Source organism: Mytilus galloprovincialis, chromosome 10 (genome assembly GCF_965363235.1).
Source record: "Mytilus galloprovincialis chromosome 10, xbMytGall1.hap1.1, whole genome shotgun sequence".
Classification (NCBI taxonomy): Eukaryota; Metazoa; Mollusca; class Bivalvia; order Mytilida; family Mytilidae; genus Mytilus; species Mytilus galloprovincialis.
The window spans coordinates 61552391-61568417 of NC_134847.1; the positions used below are offsets into that span (position 1 = coordinate 61552391).

General features: G+C 32.3%; 1 long non-coding RNA gene across 2 annotated transcripts in view; it reads left to right on the forward strand.

The window, feature by feature from the left end:
* The first annotated feature begins 1508 nt into the window (after positions 1 to 1508).
* The window catches only part of LOC143048056 (uncharacterized), a 78437-nt gene continuing 63918 nt past the window's right edge, over positions 1509 to 16027 (forward strand). The window contains exon 1 of one of the 2 annotated variants that reach the window (XR_012969729.1): positions 1509 to 2064. This is a non-coding gene — a long non-coding RNA (uncharacterized LOC143048056). The remainder of the gene's footprint in view (positions 2065 to 16027) is intronic. The other variant, XR_012969728.1, reaches the window with a different exon arrangement.

Here is a 16027-nt window from a genome sequence, read left to right on the forward strand (position 1 = left end):
TACAAAGTTATCGACATATACTGCATACTTACAGTCACCCAACAGGGTATCGACATATACATTTGTACGTATATTACTAAACGTATACAAAGGTATCGACATAAACTGATTACTGACTTTCTAACAGTATACAAAGATATCGACATAAACTGGTTACTAACTTAATTAACAGTATACAAAGTTATCGACATAAACTGATTACTAACTTACTTAATAGTGTACAAAGGTATCGACATAAACTAATTACTAACTTACAACCAGTATACAAAGGTATCGACATAAACTGATTACTGACTTACTAACAGTATACAAAGTTATCGACATAAACTGATTACTAACTTACTTAACAGTGTACAAAGTTATCGACATAAACTGATTACTAACTTACTTAACAGTGTACAAAGTTATCGACATAAACTGATTACTAACTTACTTAACAGTGTACAAAGTTATCGACATAAACTGATTACTAACTTACTTAACAGTGTACAAAGTTATCGACATAAACTGATTACTAACTTACTTAACAGTGTACAAAGTTATCGACATAAACTGATTACTAACTTATTTAACAGTGTACAAATTTATCGACATAAACTGATTACTAACTTACTTAACAGTGTACAAAGTTATCGACATAAACTGATTACTAACTTACTTAACAGTGTACAAAGTTATCTACACAAACTGGTTACTAACTTAATTGACAGTATACAAAGTTATCGACATAAACTGGTTACATACAGTCTACCAACAATCATATCGATATTTATGTCGACATATACTGTTAACTCATAATCTATCGATAGGGGTATCGACCTATACTGAATAATATCGATTATACTGCGTTCAGACGAATAAATGGATAAACCGTCATACTGAACGCTCAAAAATAAAGTATGGAGAGTTATAATTATATTAATGATCTTTGTAAATAATGCTGGATCTATGAAATGTTTATTAAGAATATCTTTGAAAGTTTCCTTATTTTGTAGTGAATCCTTAACCAAACTTGTAAACACTCCCCTTAAGCTTTCTGTTTTCTTGAAGTATCATACTTTTTTCTTTCCATGTATTGACATTTAACATTTTTCACTTAAGTGTATTATATATCGTATTTGCGGTGTTGTTTTCATCTGTGTCTGAAAATCACTTTCTTTTTTCTTCCAACAATAACCAGACAAATTTGATATGACAATCATTGTGTATTGAATAATACTAAAACTTAACATATCTAAGTGTCAGCGTATAAAATGTCGGCTAGTCGAGCAAAAATCGAATGTTCGTTTAGTCTTGTAATCGAAACTGAATATCAAATGAACAGACGTGTTATATTTCTTTACAAACATTATTTAATAAAACTAACTGTAATAGAGATATGTAAATTTTATTTTCCTCCGAATGATATTTAATGTAAATTATTCGGGATCTAATTGCCGGCTAATTCATTCGAGGCTCAGCCTTCGCTTTTAACACAAAGTTAATACTGGTCGTACTGATATGGTTTGCAAATGAGTGTTTTTCTTAGCATATTTACATTGGCATTGTAAATTAAAGTATACACAAGTCACGAAGTGGTTTCCTTTTTCAGACGGCACCTCTTCAGGAAACGGGCATTGATCATTTTCATCCTGTATAAAATATTAATACAATTGCATGACACCGGTTTTTCTCATACTTCATTACAATTGCTAATGCGAAATCTGAATTGCACTGACAAATTTTGCATAATACTGAAAGCTAGCGCCACAAACTATCTTTTTCCAGTAGGCGATCGGCCGTCGACAGTTGAACATTATAAAGATTTTATTTCTCTAAATGGATATTTACATAATTTTACTTTTCCTAGTTATACATTTACATAGAACGGAATGTTATTTGTTATTCAGCTCATTACTATGTGGTATCACGTCTCTCAAATGAACAATCAGGATTCACACAACACTTCGGACATGATTTAAATGTTGTGTCCAGTTGGTCAAAGTTTTAAGATGCGTTTACACGGATAAGATGACCCAGTACCTGTCTTCTACCCGTTCTGCTACATTACATCAATTTATCAAGGTAAGTGATCTCACCTTCTCAGTTCTACACCACAGTCAATAAAACACACGTTTTAAGGTTTTATCATATTCAATAGCAGTTTATAATAGTACACACAGTCACGTAACATTTTATTTTTACTATAATTTTAAATATTGTAAATGAAGACCGACTTGCCTAATACTGTGTTTTTCACTCTTTTCGTTCGGTATATGCGCATGCGTGTAATGTTTTTTGTTTTGGTCTGTAATATCATTAAAATAAAATCGAAGAAGTAAAACATATGCTACCTTGTTTCTCAAACAAGTGCTTGTTTTCAAAATTAATATTTGCATCATGTTAATTTAATTAGTTATCCTCCTCTAAACATAGAATAGTATTCAACTAAATTGAACATATTCGTAACAGTTGAAAATGAAGTAACTTGTCAGTTGATTTTTCTTTTGGTTAATTTATAAATACGTTTGAGATTTATAATCTATTCTTAGTCGACGAAAATATAGGTATGCTTGATAAAGTCTTATTACATAACACCAGAATATCTGATTTTTTTCACATTCATTAGAAATAAAAATAATTGTATATCATCCCAGTCTATATTAAGACATCAATTATATTATTAAGATGCTAAATTTTTAACCGGGGTTACAGCTTACAATACAAGTATTAACCAATATTTTTTTTATGTCGTTACGTGTGTATAGTACCAGCATATCGTAGGCTAGAATATAGGAAAATGTGGAACATTCTTTTGAATAATTCGTTAGCTAAAGACTAAAACAAGACAAATGAATGTTAACAAAAGTCAAATGGCCCCTTTGTATCCTCTTTTTCACAGTCTACGGGCATATTGTTCCTTCTCAAGGCAGCTTTCTACCCAACCGTTGTTGTTTTCATTTGCATAGGGAACTTTCTATTATTTGTCAATATTTGTTTGTTTCCTCCCAAAGTGCTGATGTCATCTGCATCTTAGTCCTTTGTTCGCTAATTATTGATTCATTCATTTCTTTAAGGTAGTCCATTTTTTTTCCAATTAAGTAAATTTATGTCCCTATTTAATCCTACACTCTAAATACTTTTATGTTATAATTTGCATATTTATAATTTGTTATGTTCTGACCCGTCTAAGAATCTTATACACCAACTTTAATTTTAAAGATTGTAGTAACTCAACGATATAATATATAAGTAAAGGTTGTAATTACTGGGAAACCGTGACCTTCAAAATCTTCCTTAGTCATCAGACCACTCACTATAAAGTGACTCGACTAGTATATATAGTATCAGACAAATATACATATGCGACTAAAGTTTGATTATGAGGAAAATATCGAACAAAAGGGGAGAATCGATGGACATAAAAGGCCAATAAATGCTACAAGGTTTACAGACGGTCATCAATATATCTAGATAGCAGTAAACAGCGGGTTTCATTAGTGGAACAGGATCTGCTGGCTCATTTGGGGCACCTGCACTCAGCCCTGTTTTGGTGGGGTTAGTGTTGTTTATGCTTTAGTATTCTGTGTAGTGTTTTGTGGTTTGTTGTTTGCCTGTACTTAATTAATTATTTGACATTGATGTTGACAAATATTGCCTCAAATTTTATTTTTCAATACGATGTTATTTTTTCTCCTCACATGCATCTGTAACCACTCAGGTAGTGTACATGTAGATGTGATGCTACTCTGAAATGGAAACATCACTATTGGGAAACTATAGTTTGAATCTTAATGGTTGAAACAATTGTTTAAATTTCCCTTGCATTGGAATTTTAACTACAATTGTTATTTTGTTTTAGAGTGGTGTTGATACAACCTCTTGTCATTATACCCCGGATGTAAAATTAAACCGATCTGCACTGAGAACACAAACATATTTAGAACAGAGGTCTACTGAGTTAACTGTTTTGAACTATATCTTCCAGTAATGCGAATGAGGAAATAATTTTGTAGACATTATAAATGACATGTACATTATATGTCACTTCAAAATGAAATTAAACTGTGTTTCTTATGATAAATGTTGTTTAACTTTTAAGGTCACGCTTAAAAGCAAACAGGACGGGCGTTTTGGTAAAGTCGTAGTTTTTTCAATTTCCTTTCCATAAATGTCACTAATTTATTAGTTAATTTTATTTTAGTCTTGTGTGGGAATTAATTAGTTTGTAAAATATGTTTCTAATTGAATTTCAAAACGATATTGTGTGCAGACAAACACCAGCTTATGGGATTAGCAAGGTTTTGCTGCTTATGACTTTTTTGCCACTATAGTGTAATTTCTAGTTTGTTTTATCCGGTAACAGACGATTCAGTTTGTTATCCCATAATCGATGCAATCTCTCATTTAGAAACATAAGACTCACCAAGATAGCAAAGGAAACTTTAGCATGATAAACGCTCATTACACAATTATATATAGCTTTTGCTTAATTGATATTGAAAATTAATGCATTACTTTAATATTTGGGTTTGCTGCGTTTTTCTTTGTTTTTCTTTGTTTTTCTCGGTTTTATATTTTTTTATTTTCATTTTTTTTCGTTTTAGAAGTATATCTTTTTTAAGCTGTTAATGGAGATTAATCATATGTTCTTTCCATTGATATGTTTCTTTTCGCTCTTTTGTCGTACTTAGTGCTATCCTGTGTCTTTAATTTGCTTTCATGCGATAGGACCGTCTCACTCCTGAAGGTGTTTGTATTTTCCCTTTCTCCCAATTGTAAAAATCCTTTCTTTCTAGAAGATTTGTTAGTTCTTTCGTGAAATTATTTGTCGTGTCCTTTTTAACGACTTTCCGGTATGAGCTTAGAAACATAACATCGGTTAGGTCTGATGGATATGCGGTGAATTATTTATGTAAAGAAACTCCATAATTTTCTTTTAACAACTCTCTTTATATAAGCCGCATTTTAAGAAATACTTGAAATAATAATACTTTTAGATACTATTAATTACCTTGCCCAATTTTGCTTTTAGATTGACCGTCTAATTGCATTCTTTTTTAATTTGTTTCTGTGTTAAGCATGTATTGCAGGTCCCAAATGAAAACTTCTTTCCTTCCTCTTATTTTGTTAATCATTATTTCTGTAATATTGAAAGAGGTATGGCCGATTTACCCCTTGATTTATTTCACATCCGGAGTACCATCTTTAAGAAGGTCTACCAATTTTACTTAAACCCACAGTATCGTAGCTCCATGTGTGTTCTTACAATAGCTTGACTCAAATGAAATAAGATTACACAGTTTTAAACCCTGTTTCTAATTGAAATTCTAAACAATATTATGTATAAAAACAAAAAGGCTAATGGGATTAGCTTTGGTTGCTGCTTTTTACCTTTTCTTTTTCCTGGTAGCATACTTTACAGTATTTAATAAGTTCACGTTATATGTTAACTCAAAATCATTATTTTATTGTATTTGGCAATAGTAACCTCCCTCGCCAGCAAAATGTAGCGCTGAATAATATTAATATGATTTTATGTAATTATATAAAATGTTGATATAAACTCTTTTTTTAAGTATGAAATTTCCAGAGGATATGACATCTTTAAGATTTTGACCCTTTGAAAGAAACAAATAAATGAGAATTGGCCCTTTTTCTTTGTATTGGATAGTGACTCCTAAAGTCAATATTCTCGTGAAGTTGTGATCAAGTCTGTTCATGGTATTTTCATAATGGATTCTATACCTGTATATTGATTGTTGATTTCATAACCTTCCTTGAATTGTATTTTACCTTAACCTGTTGCTCATTGAAGCATAGACTGCATGTGAAACACCTATTTGGTTCAGATAACAGAATTCCAATGTCAAGTTAGTTTATCAATTCCGTGATATGTTTGCTTGTCTGGTCCTGTTTGACTTTTCTATCTATAATCGAAAATGTAAACGAAGAAAATTACCCAAGGTTTAAGGTTACAGTGATTATGTAATGTTATTTTTAGAAGGTAGTCACACAAGATAATTCTAAATACTTAATCTCAAATTTAAACAGTCAAGATGTTCTAATGTCTATAATTACCATAGCTGCTGAAGCGTATCGCATCAAATGGGCCGAAACTGATATAACCGATCTTCTTATTACAGACGTGTGATTTACAGCCGGTAATTATAGGTTTTAAAAATACATGGGTAATAACATTTAAGATTATTTTATTACCTTTGATTTTAAAAACTTTAACTAGATAGAAAAATCTCTGGAGTGTGCTTAACATGCATCAAACATAAAGCACGCGATTCAATGGTTTACATACAACAACCTGAAGCATTGTCTGAATCATTCATTGTTGTCTTTGTTTAAAATGTAAATACCAATTGTTGTCGTGGAATGACTGTCAAAGAAGCAACACTCCACCATAGACTGAAGGGCGTAGAATTTGGCAACTATGTTCTGATATTATTGATCAATGTTTTCTTAACTGGCTGATTTATGAAGTGTGCGCTTCGTCCAAATATTTTTCATAGTTGTTCCAGTCATTAGTGTTTGATGGGATATCGTTGCAATTATGTTCCTAGTTTTTTTTTTTTTTTTTTTTTTTTTTTTGGAAACCGTAGTAATTATGCAGAGAATTTTAGTTGTCATCGACACCTTATATGCATATTAATTGAATTAGTAAGCAAATAATTTTACCACATCCAAAGATGTAATCAACAACATATTCAATCAATTATCTTATATGAAAAATATCGTTTTAACCACATGTAAAGTGGACCTTGGTAAATCTAAAACTAGATTGACATTTATAACAGGGTTTGAAAGATCACAGACATGCGAACCACTAACCAACTGTTATATACTATAGGCTTTATTGAGGCATTTTTATGGATGTATTGTATGTCTGTCTGTTTGTGTGTGAGTGTGTGTTTACATGACCAAACCACAAATTTACATAATCGTCAATTATAGTCCTTACTTGTCCTTGTGCTGCGACACTAAACCACAACTCATATGACAGTTATTCACGTGTTGCGGCTGAAAATCTAAAACTAACAGTCAATAATGAGTTGCGGCTGTAACTTTCCAACTAATGGTTAATCATATTTTGCAGCTGTAAGTCTCCAACTAATGGTTAATCATGTATAGCGGCTAGAAGTCTCCAACTAACGGTTAATCATGTATAGCGACTACAAGTCTCCAACTAATGGTTAATCATGTGTTGCGGCTGTAAGTCTCCAACTAACGGTTAATCATGTATAGCGGCTGCAAGTCTGCAACTAATGGTTAATCATGTGTTGCGGCTGTAAGTCTCCAACTAACGGTTAATCATGTATAGAGCTACAAGTCTCCAACTAATGGTTAATCATGTATAACGACTGCAAGTCTCCAACTAATGGTTAATCATGTATAGCGGCTGCAAGTCTCCAACTCATGGTAAATCATGTGTTGTGGCTGTAAGTCTCCAACTAATGGTTAATCATGTATAGAGCTACAAGTCTCCAACTAATGGTTAATCATGTATAGCGGCTGTAAGTCTCCAAGTAATGGTTAACAATTTTTTGAGCACCAAGCTTCTAACCTATATGATGCACAAAAAATATAATCGTCTAATTTCGAAGATACGTTCAGTCTTTTAGTGGTGGCTAGGTGGCTGCCTTTGATCACTTGTTATTGGTATTACTGGTAGCGGATAAAACAACAGCGAGCAATTGATATATCAAGAAACAATATTTCTCAGCATATTCATGTGTCTTTCCTAAGTCAGGAACCTTGTTAATAGGTGTTTCATGTCATATCTTCTGGTTGTTTCGTTTTGTCGTTATTTGGCAAAGTTCTTGTTGAAGACAGATTGTTTAAAGTTGAAATGTTAAATTTACTCATTTTTTAAACTATAGGGACGATCATCAAAGTCATTTGTATATTCTTCATACATCTATCTTATGTTAGGGATTGTATGTTGTTATCAGAACGTCTTTTTGTTATTTGTGTCTTTCTGTTCCATTGGCATTTAATCCCGTATCTCCTTTTGTGCATTTTACTTAAATGATAAATTTTATCTTATGAAATAAGTAGATGTAATATACCCAAGACCATCAGATTAGGATGTAAACTACTTAAGAGTTAAGATTTTTACCCTTTAAGAACGTCTTGAAAAAATATAAAAATACGTTTCTCTCACATAGCATTGGGTTGCTTAATCATTTATACTTAAACTTTGAAGACGATTGATAAATTATGCCTCAGTTTCACTCTATGTTCAATATACAGGTGAAGTTGTTGCTGATAAGATGGAGAAAATTTATTCTAACAGTTTTAAAATCATTCATCATTTGTCATAGATTATAGGAATCACTAGGCTATACATCCTTAGTTTAATATTTGTGTGCAAAAATGCAGACACATCAAATTGTTCGTTTGCCTTTGTCTTGTCGAATTAGTTTGGTATTTGTAAGAACTTGTTGTTATACCTTCTTCTTATTTGACAATAATGAAATTCGTAGTAAAGAATTAATAATGAAATTCGTAGTAAAGAATTAATAATGAAAGTCGTAGTACTGTATGCTTATGTTTATTTACTTTAGTGCAAAATTAATATTACAAAAATCTCCCAATATCGTTTACTAATGTGTAGTCTGCTTTATGTGTTTTCATCAACTTTTATATAGATTTCTATAGACCTTGAATGTACGTTTTTATTTACGATTCTTATCACTAATATACTAAACAAAGTTTTAAATCTTTTATCGAACATGCGGCAAAACACCCATTTCACGGTTTTTTCTTTGACTTCGGAGACCATTACGTTAAAAAGATGATTTTCGGATGATATGCTTTTTAGGTCAAGCTGGCTATTAAAATAAAAGGTGTTGAGTTGACAATACTCTTTTCGAGACTGTCTTTCTCCAATTTCACGACTGATCAACACGTACAATAGGCCATAAAATAGATTTACCGTACATAATGATGGATTCTACAGACCATATCACTACACTTTTTTAAAAACTATCAAGTCACTGTTTCGGGTGCTCATTTTCGGATGGGTGAATTTATTTTTTGATTTTTTAATTTTTTTTAATAATAAAAATTTTAAAACCCGCTGACTGACATTTACTGTGTGTGTAGTTTTTATTGATTTTCTTTCTCTACTGGAAAGTTAGATAAATATTAAGAAAGTGTATTTCGTCAATCCTATAAACCGAAAAGAAATTAGAACCGTTTGACAAGATAATCTGAATAGTTACAGTGGTTTCGAAGTTCCACGTTTACGAAAAACATTGGTGTTTTGTTATTAATTATCTGAGTGAAAAGCCCCTGCCTTTCAACTATGACTATGTCAAATGCATCAACTCTTTAAAAAGAATAATCGTGTGAATGGGTATTTGTCAGGAAGTTTGCCCGGAGAAAAACACATCATAGTAATAATGATAACCCGTTGCGAGACAATTTATCATGCTGAATAAAATCCTATTCACTTCACTGGCTGCAGTTGAAGTCTCATATAAACTTAGGAACACCAATTATTACGTTAAAATGGTTTTCTTTTCAAATAAGCAAAGAAAACTGTATGTGTCGTGTTGAAAAGTCTAAAGAGTTCAAGTGTATTACTGCAAACATTGATGACGCCCCAATTTGTAGGTGTCGAGGAAGAAAAGTTCTGCGGATATCTTTCTTCTCCTTTGTAAAGAGTAGACGTCATTATGTCGACATTTACCAGGACATGAAGTTTCTGGAAGATATAAATGAGTTGTTTCCCCGATACCAATCTTGAGCTATTTATGTATATTATTTGTTAACTAGTTCAGCGTATTTTGTTTTATTTCATGAATATATGTTATTTAGATGTAAGATGATGTGGTATGAGAAATTTGATTGGAAGTATTGTCTGGAACATTCTATATATTATAACATTAATTGTGGTAAACAAGTTGAACATATATAGGTTACAGTTTTACTAAATATAAAACGAAAGATTATTGTCTGACAAAACTATGTATTAACTTAAAAATCACACTTAAACAAACACACCAGCTTCATAACAGAACGTAACACACAAACATGATAGCAAAAGGATAATTATAGCATTTTCAATTATAAATTTTGAATTTTCCTTTTCTCAATAATGATACAAGTCAAACTTTTTATATTTCACAGCTATTTTGTAAAATCTTGTGTTATCTATCTCGATCTTGGCTTCTTCGATTGAACGAAAAGTGCTGTTCAGAAGCTTTTATTATCACCATACAAGTTTTTCAGTCGCTATTTGTACGAAACCATATACCCCAAATATGTCCTGTTATAACACTGTAATTTTACAGTATATAACAAACTACTCCATCTGACTACTGGACACCATTGACTCGCTATTGCCTTTCGATAATTGTGCACAATAACGTTTTTAATGTCTTTTCATTCTTTATGTGTACACATGTGTGTTGTTATATTGTTACATATAAAGATATGGAGGTGTGATATGATGGCCAATGAAACAAATATGCACCGAGAACAAAGGACGAGGATGTAAACAAATATGGTTGTTTGAGTCTTTAATTTTTAATTTTAGTTTCTTTTATATATTTCGGAGTTTAGTATGCAACCATTATCACTGAACTAGTACATATTTTTGTTTAGGGCCAGCCGAAGCACGCCTCCGGGTGCGGGATTTTCTCGCTACATTGAAGACCCATTGGTGGCCTTCGACTGTTTTCTGCTCTTTGTTCGGGTTGTTGTCTTTTTGACAAATTCCCCATTTCCATTCTCAATTCTATTGTACTTTTGGATAGACTTTCAACAGTTAAGATCTGTCACAAATCAGTTCGGTACGCCTCTTGTCATTTTTTCTTATTAATCTTCATAAACAAAAAATGTTTTGCTGATTATCGTTCATTTTCTTCCGACTTCTGATGTTTAGAAATAGTTTTGATTGATCCTGATTTAATTCATTTCACACATATGTACCTATCATTACTGACATCGTAAGCTAGAGGCTGTTATTAGATTTGTTATTCCCCCGTGTAATCTACCTGCCTTGGAACGTAGCTTTGCTTTGTAGAGCCAATACATACGCAGAATTAGGCTTATATATGGATCTTTGTATCAACAGTGTAGAGTTAGTCACCTTAATTATCCAAAGACAAACTTTTTGATCTTCTAGAAACAGCTAAATTAAACAGCAGAACGTGTAATAACAATAGAATTTCCTCTCTATTTCAAACCTTGCTACTATTCTAATTATGATCAGATTAAAACTAGTGTTGCTCTAATCAATACCAACTACAATTGAAAGTTCCATAAAATGAAATACAAAGAGGGAATTTACATTGAAATTTGCTCTTGTCAAAAGGAATGTATACAAAGGCTGATGACTGAACTAATCCGTCTTATACAGGTATTGTATGCTGATACAAAAATTCGAGAAAAGATTCTATTATCCTGTTGAAAATCGGAGACGGATATGGTCGTTCCTGCGACAGGTTGACATTGGTACTTATCAACATCGTGCAATATCAGCTAAGATCTAAAACATAAGACATTATTCTTTGAAAAAATGGAAACAAATCTCCCAAACGAGTAAACGATTCTCAGGATAATATAAAATTGATAACATTTTTATGACTAAAAACCAAAGTTATATTTTCTAATACTACAACCAGACTTTTAAAATTAAATGTGCATTGACTAGGATTAAGAAAAGGTTTTGAAAGGTGGAAAATCTTAGTGCGAAAAAGTAAAGAAACCGATAATATCATGGCCATGTTTTTAGATGACATTAGTGTCATTACTAGGTCTTGTGTCTGCTCCATTTGATCTTTCAAACACTAAGCTATGTTTAAACTATCACGAGTTAAAGAAAAACCCGAAAGGCATACAGCAATCCACAAAAACACTACACAGAAAACCAAAGATTGAGTATCACAAACGGCGATCAAATTGCAATATGGTATGGAGTAAGTGCTCCATTCGAGTTCTTATCAATTAGTATTGAAAATTTGCCTTTTGTTTCAATGTTCCCAAAAGTTCAATATATTTGGCTTTTTCAAACTGCTAGTCTGACTCTCGAGCACATATATGGGGATTAGTCCAGAAAAAAACGTATTGTGCGCATGGTATAGTTTCCTCTGACATTGTTGTTCTGCTATTGAGCACCATGGTATGTTTGTGTCAATACGTATTGTTTGTCTCAGACCGGAGATGTGACTGAAATATCTTACTACCCTTTCATATGGTAGTTAAACGAAGATCAGTGTATGGACTGAGCTCTTACTTATTTGGTGTGATGCAAGTACTGATGGCTACATATGACCTTGAAACAGACTTTCCTTAGCACCCTTAACGATAGAAGAATTAAAATGTCAACACAGTGGAAGCACAATTCATTGCGTGATATTTTTCATTTCACGGTTTTTAAATAAATGTATTAAAAAAAATGTGTCAATGATTTAATATTTTCTCACATTAAAAAAAAGTATGTTTCTCACATTAAAAAAAGTATGTTTATCCTGTCTTTGTAGACCTTTACTGGAGGCAAAGTTTTCTAATGTTCATGCAAACAGTGCATTGGGGGAATAACATGTAAACATTATTTTTTACAAAGATGTGTTACTATATATTACTATACTCTTTTTACATGACACTTTATTCGAGAATAGGTCAATAACTTCAGCTGAAGAGAAATATGTGATTTTAATACCCGAATGTAACAATTGATTTGGTAGCCCTAATGCTAATTACACAACACAGTCATAACACTGTTTATTACATTAGGACGACTTTCGTCCGTAGCTAATGACAATAATATCATTTTAACACCTAACACACAAATATCTAGCTTCAATAACTTGTATTGTATTCTTTAGTTTACCCTAGTTGAAGCAGAACAAGTTAAAAAAAGGCTCGCCCGTCATTTACGACTAAGAACACATTAAAAAGTTATAAAATAAAATTGTTTATCGGGGTTAGATATCTCTCAGGCAACCAACTTTATACCATTATGAAGGTATTTAAACTACTCCATTACTACGCATGCGTTCTACAATTGGCAGCTGCCGGGTGGTATGTAATGACGATAAAATCATCACCTCTATAGCTCCCGGCCTAAATAGTAGTTTAATGTCAGTCGAGCTGTTTTCTGTGAATTAGTGAAAAACTATACCTTGATGATAGAAAAGGGGTATGAAATTCAAAACGGACTGTACCAAACTTAACAAAATGAGAACAAATTGATCTAAATAGAATTGGTATTAATTGGACTCCTTACACTGTTCCCTGCATGGGAAGCAAGTTAATGGATAACTTGAGTTTAATTCAGTGACAGATTTTCGATTAAACAAATTGATAAAGTATAAGGGGTGTTTCTGGCGGTCTGAGATTATTATGATAAGTGTTGAATGTCACTATTAAACAATAGACGTGAACAGAAGAAGAGTTTTAAAGTCAGATCAGGTCATGGCGATATTTTTAACTCTAGAAGATTAAAAAGTATCAGTTTGTTGGTTTCGTCCGTTTTTGTGAAAGAAACTTAAGCCTGTTTGAGACCGAGAAAGAGAGAAAAATAGAGAGATAGAGAGAAAGAGAGAAAAATAGAGAGATAGAGAGATAGAGAGAAATAGAGAGATAGAGTTGGTCTCCTTGTTTGTATTAAAATCATGGCCACAACAATGGCATATGCCATACTTGCTAAAATCCACATCTTCTATGTATTTATTGTAAGCTTTCTTAAATTGTCATATTATGAACTTTTAGAAGGAATTCTATCACACAATTTGACAGATAATTTACTAATATGGTAAACTTTATTGTAAATGAAAATATTTTCAATACCAAAGTGTTGAACTTGATTTTGTAAATGAAATACGTTTACAGTATGTAATTGTTCAGTATATCCAACGCTAAAAAAGACAAAGTACCTTGGGGTTCAAAGCCAGCATTTATTGTTGACGTTTATTTAGGCATTCGTGAGACGATGTTGTATGATCATTAAACCGTGGCGTGACCTCTTTTGACATTTGACTTCGATCTTGACCCATTAACTTTCAGTTCTGTGGTCACTAATATCCAGCTGAGATGGCAGCCATGTTGGATATTTAACCGCACCATTACCTCCAGTTTGCCTCAGATAACCTTACAACAATAACAAGTGTCGGCGTCCTGGACTTTGATTGTGACCCCAGAACAACTAAAAAACAAATCTGATTCTCTGGAGAATGTCTTGTCCCGAGGCGGTAAGGTCGTGGACAGTTTTATGTATTGCATTTTTTCCTTGTCAGTCAATGTGAAGTGTTGTACTATTTTATTAGACAGTTGCGTATAATTCTGTAAAGGAAAATTGAGATGATGTAAGGAAATTATGACCGCTTAAAATGATTTATTTAAATTAATAAAACAAACAGTGAGTTATAACAGTTCTTTGGTATTAATGTCACATGACAATTAAGAAGTCTGGTGTCGTACACTTTAAAAATGTGTTTACCTTCTCATAGATGCATATGTCGTGTACAAGAAATGACGTCATTGGCGTCAGTCGCGATGTTTGATGTTACAAGACAAATGATTCAAACTTCACATCTTAACCAAGAATTAACTTCTTAATATTTAAAAAAATGTGTTTTCTACTATTGTATTACCCATAAGGATTTTTGTGGCTTATGACACGGTTTCACCCGTTGTTGAGGGTCTCGCGTTAATCTTTTATTGTAAACCAACCATTCCATTTGTTTCTAGTGGGCAGTTGTTTCATAGCTGAGAGAAGTGTAGCTAGCTATAAAACCAGGTTTAACCCACAATTTTCTTGGGGAAATGTCATTATTAAGTATGGAATATAACAGTTGTTTTCCATTCGTTCCTTTTTTTATTCTATATTGTCAGTTTTTATGGACCTCTTTTTTAATTTGTCCTTGAGTTCGGTATTTTTATTATATTTTTTTGCAAAAACCCACCACATTTTCTTATTATTATACTGACCTATCGTTGATCGTATCAAAAATAAACGCTCGTTTCGCTACGACCTTATAATCACCATCTAGCTGTTTGTTGCCGATGGCAGCCTCAATTAGTCGCACGAGGGAAACTGCATATGACGGCTTGAAATAAAAAAAGCAAGACACCAACTTGATCGTTTGATTCCACATATTGACACATTTCCTTTCATTCAATAAAGAATCTAAAGCTTGGTAGGTATTTTTTTTTTTGCAATTCCCCTCCAAAACTTGAAATAGTGTTTGGTTGCATCATTGCGATTCCCTTTTTTCCTTTTTCTACAAATAACTGCTTATGATAGAAATTGCTTTTAATTTCACTACCTCTGTGTAGCAATATTCTAGCAGCACCTGCAAAAATAGGTGGTCTCTTTTGAAATGACACTTATATTTCGTCTATAACAAACACACCTTGATTCAGAGTTTTCTAACACGAAAGGAACTACTTATTATTTATCTTGTCTGTGCGATGGGGTATGCTATTCCCTTTTTCTTCCTTTGCTTCATAGTGTAGTCTCTCCCTTGATTTACGTTTTCGGATTGCACATTCTTCAGACTCATGTAAAAAAAACACCTGTACATAACAGTTCCCTTTGCGCACTGATTTATCGATCACTTTATTATATTTTCAATTTGATAACGTTATTGAATGATTAATTTTATCCCAATTTTTGTATTTCACTTTGAGTCGATATTTGAAACAAACTGAAACCTAAATTCGTGAATATTATTAAACGGAATAATATAAGAACAATGGTTTACGACGTTGTTAATGGGCATTTATCTTGTTACAGGACATTGTGAATTGCACAGAATATTGTGTGTAAACGGGCATTACTACTTTACCAACTAAAATAAAATATTAAAAATTTTACGACATATTTGTTTTCAAGACCATAATAATTCCATACCTGAACGAATACATTTAAAGAGTACAAATGCGAAATTGGTTAAAAATCAATTAAAAAGACTACTACGTTAGTATGTTTTATTCGTGGTATCGTAAATAAGGAAATTTATTCTGTAATGGTGAATGGTAACTATACTTTACTTCCAGGATTACATTTTGAAGGTTTTAT